The sequence below is a fragment of the Pomacea canaliculata genome, linkage group LG6 (assembly GCF_003073045.1).
Source record: "Pomacea canaliculata isolate SZHN2017 linkage group LG6, ASM307304v1, whole genome shotgun sequence".
NCBI classification, from domain to species: Eukaryota; Metazoa; Mollusca; class Gastropoda; order Architaenioglossa; family Ampullariidae; genus Pomacea; species Pomacea canaliculata.
The window spans coordinates 5,553,657-5,558,388 of record NC_037595.1 but is presented as its reverse complement, the minus strand read 5'-3'; the positions used below and the strand labels follow the sequence as shown (position 1 = coordinate 5,558,388).

At 41.9% G+C, this 4,732-nt stretch overlaps 1 long non-coding RNA gene across 2 annotated transcripts; it reads right to left on the bottom strand.

The window, feature by feature from the left end:
• Positions 1-349: 349 nt before the first annotated feature.
• LOC112566510 lies at positions 350-4,012 on the bottom strand. 2 transcript variants are annotated; one of them, XR_003099610.1, is made up of 6 exons: positions 3,918-4,012; positions 2,653-2,767; positions 2,140-2,354; positions 1,583-1,734; positions 1,178-1,342; positions 350-539 (listed from the first exon to the last, which is right to left on the bottom strand). It is a non-coding gene; the product is annotated as an uncharacterized LOC112566510 (long non-coding RNA). The 2 variants fall into 2 exon arrangements; XR_003099611.1 differs by lacking the exon at positions 1,583-1,734.
• Between the last annotated feature and the right edge of the window lie 720 nt (positions 4,013-4,732).

Sequence of the window (4,732 nt, the reverse complement as noted above, 5' to 3'; positions counted from 1 at the left end):
GCTTGTGAAGTAACACGTACGCTGTTAACAGTGGTGGAGGCAGTCATACATGAGGCTTCCGATTCGAAGATGGAAGTCTTGACCACCAAATATAGAACCACGAGCTGTTTCTGGAATATGCGTGTATTTCTTAAATATCTTTTGATGGGCAATGGAGCCTATGGAGGAAAACTACACATCTTGAACCAGGTAGGCAACAGTCGAGAAACAGGCACGACAGACGTGAATGGCCTTATACGTATAGAGACAGACTGACAGAAAGTAACATAAATTTAGATATTCGGACTGGTACACATACACATGCAACTGTAATCTCAAAACGGTGAAAAGACAAAAGCCGTCACTGTTTTCAGATTCTTTACTATTTTCTCTGTGTTGGAACTTGAATTAATTGAAATATTCAGAAGTTCTGAATTTAAAGAAAAAGGAACTACGAGTAGCACTTTGAGTCTTTAGAAACTTGGGGAGAAACTTTTCATGTGAGGAGAAATCCGGACTGTCTCGACGTCAGCGGTTATGAAGATTGGACTGATTGCAACCTGCGAAAGAACTCAAATATATTAAATGAATTTTCAATATTAACTTCACTACTAATGTAAAATAAAATAAACAATTGTTAAATCAGATTAAATTTTTGTACCTTAAGACTAAAAAACGTTTCAAGTCTTTAATCTCAATTTTGCATTTGTATATTTTGGCGCCTCGCCAGCTGCTGGTTTGCGTTTTCATCTTCTACTTTCTGTGTCAAAGCGGTGAGTTTACACCACATGCAAGAAAAGATCTGATCCTACGGGTGAATCTTTCAAAGTACACCACCCTCGGTGTTTATATTAAAGATGCATTTTAATATGGCGGTTACATGTATGTTACATTACGTATCCATATGTCGGATAACGGAATTTGTTCTCCAAGGTTCCTTTTACTAGTCAAGATAAGAGTTTTCAGTTGGCCTCCCCTTTGTGCTGAGTCATAACGACGTTCGCACGGGAAGGGGTGGTGGTCGTCGTTATTGGTGTATGTCCCACGCACACATACACACTCACAGAGCATGTAAGGTATTCGTGAGTTGCTTTTTCTAGATGTACATTTGGAAGGTAAAGTAGTAAAATATGTAAATTACGACTTCCACAGCTAAGCATGACTTTCAGGTCAAGGTGCTCTGCAGCTGGCAACTTACTATGGTGACCACATGGTTCTTCAACGAGGACCCAAGCGGGCTGTAGTCTGGGGAACAGCCTCGAAAAACGGAGACACAGGGTCACGTGGGTCAGGGGTCACTGGCCACAGGACAGGTCCAAGACGGCAGCAAGTGGCTGTTAAAGCTGCCCGCTGTCTATGGAAACTGTTCAAACAAAAGTAAGACGTGCTTTAGTGTTGTTTTTAACCGGGAAAAAATTGGTGTGATTAAGTTCCAACATAAGCGTCATGTAAAAACTTTGCCCAAACCTTTGTCCATTTTTTCAGGGGAGTAGGATTCAAGTCTTAAGTCATTAAAAATGTCGGACGATTGGTGAAGTGGTCCGCTGTCCGAAATAGTTTGAGAACCACTGGACTACGCGTTGGACCGGTTTACTGTGCCTACCTGTACCCTGGTTGCTGACAGCCCGGTTCTTCTTGCCAGGGCCTTGCGGACACCAACACCGGGGTAGCGAGTCTTTTTAAAGGCTTTTTCCTGGGTGCGCAGGTCCAAGACGGCAGCAAGTGGCTGTTAAAGCTGCCCGATGTCTATGGAAACTGTTCAAACAAAAGTAAGACGTGCTTTAGTGTTGTTTTTAACCGGGAAAAAATTGGTGTGATTAAGTTCCAACATAAGCGTCATGTAAAAACTTTGCCCAAACCTTCGTCCATTTTTTCAGGGGAGTAGGATTCAAGTCTTAAGTCATTAAAAATGTCGGACGATTGGTGTCATAATTGCAATTTGTAATTTGCAATTTGTACTACTGTCACAAAAGTACATTTAATTTTGAATTGTAATGAAACAAATGCGGCAATCCGGCAATTTAAATTTGAAATTCATAGTACATAGTGATTTTTAGGCCTTGGTGGTTTGCCATATTTTGTACTTAAGTAAAGTGGTCCGCGGTCCGAAATAGTTTGAGAACCTCTGGACTACGCGTTGGACCGGTTTACTGTGCCTACCTGTACCCTGGTTGCTGACAGCCCGGTCCTTCGTGCCAGGGACTCGCGGACACCAACCCCGGGGTAGCGAGTCTTTTTAAAAGCTTTTTTCCTGGGTGCGCAGCTGCTCCGGCTGGAACCTTGCCCTCTGCGGGTTTTGCACGTGGGTTAAGCGACACACAGTCTTTGTGTGTGTGTGTGTGACAGAGAGAATGCTTAACCTAACAATAATGACCCTGAAAATTACAATGACCTTTGTTAATGAAACGTACCGCTAAAATAACACTGGCAATAAAAATATAATTGCAATTGCAGTAGCAATTAGAACAATGACATTGGCAATTTTAATGACCATGACTATGACAATTGTTCATTAACAAGGGTAGCAAACAGCTATTCTTTATTCTAGCCCTGAAGAGGGAAAACCCTGTTTTCAAAGTGAGAATATGAAAGAAGCAGCGGGTTGAACTTTTCACATTTCTGGATCTTTGAGTGCATAATTTAAATACGACCCCAGCCTGTTAAAATACTCACGGGGAAGATGTGGCTGAGGTTTCAAATGGCCCAAGGCCCATCTCACACCGAATCTTGTCTCAACAGCAGGTTCCAAATCCATTCCATCTTGAAATGATGCCAGTAGTGTACCATTCTGCAAAGCAGAATGAGTGAGTTAGTGAGCGATTCAGTCATTCAGTCATTCTCTCTTTTTTTATTTTTAAGCAGAGTTACACTAGAGAGATGACTATTTTAATCAGTTTGATCACCTCTTTTAAACTCATTCATACACGCATTCTGAAAACTTTCGTCACTTACTCTTTCCCAATTCACGCTCTCTCATCCTTGCACGCGCGTTCATTCCTTCCGCGATATAAAAATGTTAGAGGGCATTTTATTCGTAATTTGATTGCATTGACATATATCATATCAAGCGGCAGATGTATTTGACAATATTCTCGAACATTTTTTCCATACAACTAGTGCATATCTCTCTGACCTCAGACATACAGGTTTTAGAGAAACCTTAGCCAGATTTAGACGAATCTTGTGTCCTAAATTTAGGTACTTTAAACAGCAGTTCTCTATGCAATTTGTTATATTACTGTGATGAGATCGAACTTTACTTTGTACTTGGTTGTCGTAGGTATACCGAGTTGAGAGAAGAGTGTATTCCACCCAAGTTCTGTAAATTTTCATCTCACTTTAGATTTTCTGTACTTACGGCTGATAAAAATCTAGGCATAACACTTTGCTTAGCCATTTACCTCTACAAAAGCATCAGACCGGAGGAATAAGGATGACACACATCGAAGAAATTATTGGTCTCTTTTCAAATAAACTGCGACAAGAACCCTATGCTGTCAATCACAATGCCATTTCTCGTCTTTTTGATCAACTGCCTACACTGGGGAGGTTGCAAAAGTCGTTTTCCACTCTTGCAGTCAACTGTGGTGTGACACTCACAAGGACACGCTTTTACTTTCTTTGCAGTTTGAGTCACTAATCAATCAAAATTTGAAAGCATCCATGACAGAAATCAAATCCTGTCCACCAACCAGTTTCTTTTGTATTACCGTAGAAAAGAAATGCAAAAGGCAAACTGTTTTCAAATTTTCGCATCTGCACAAACTGTTTCCTATTCAAAGTAAGACTACTCTCCCCGTGATTTGTCTTCCAGGCAGACGGCAAACAACACGAGTTGTAACTTATGAAACGACATTGAACCTGGCGATGCCTTTTTCGTCAGGCTACTTATTTTCGAAAAATCGAAAACGAAAGAAAAATAATTTGCTTCTACTTACTCAATATGTGTGTAGAGGGCCAGTAGTCCGGCGTTGTTTGGTTTTGGCGGAGCCGGCGGTTGATAGTTTGGCGGGATCTGCATGCTAGAAAAGTGCTGATGCATGCGAGAACAGTTACAAGTTGCCAGTAAGTAGTTACCAGTATTTGTGACGTTAAAGTCAGTCGTCACGATCGTGCTACGTCATTGCCAAGCTGACGCATGTCGATTCATCCGCTAGGCTCGAAAACGACCGCGTCACAGCTGTGTCCGCACACACCAAAGAGACCTAAGGGTGAGTGGGTGGAATGGCGGTTAGATGGAGGTAGGATGGATGGGCCGGGTAGAACAGGAGAGTTCGCTAATTAGCATGCACGATCGTGCTTGAAAGCTTTTAATCGGTTACAAGTGGATGAACACATGAGAGGGGAAACCTGTATGCCGAAAGAGAAATGGTGCCTCTTCTTACCATGCATGACTCTAGACCTTTCTAGTTTACAAGGATTGAATTACGGGTTTCTCTGGGGGACTTTGGTTCCCTTCTCCACTATCTCTCCCCCCATAGTGCAAAGGCACCCCAAGGTGAAAGCACTTTAATACTAAATCAACCAACTGACAGTGAAAAGTCATACGAAAAATGTACTTGAATCAAAACCCTGCCTGACTTTTCTATCTCGTCAGGACTGGGTGCAAATGTCAGAACAATATGATGCCACAAATTATACAACAATCCCTCCAACCAATATCTTGCTCATGCCGTAGTCAACGCCCTTTTCTCCAATGCGGTACACAGAACCCTCCGTCTTGCAAATCTGTGAATGGAAAGGGCAAACGACT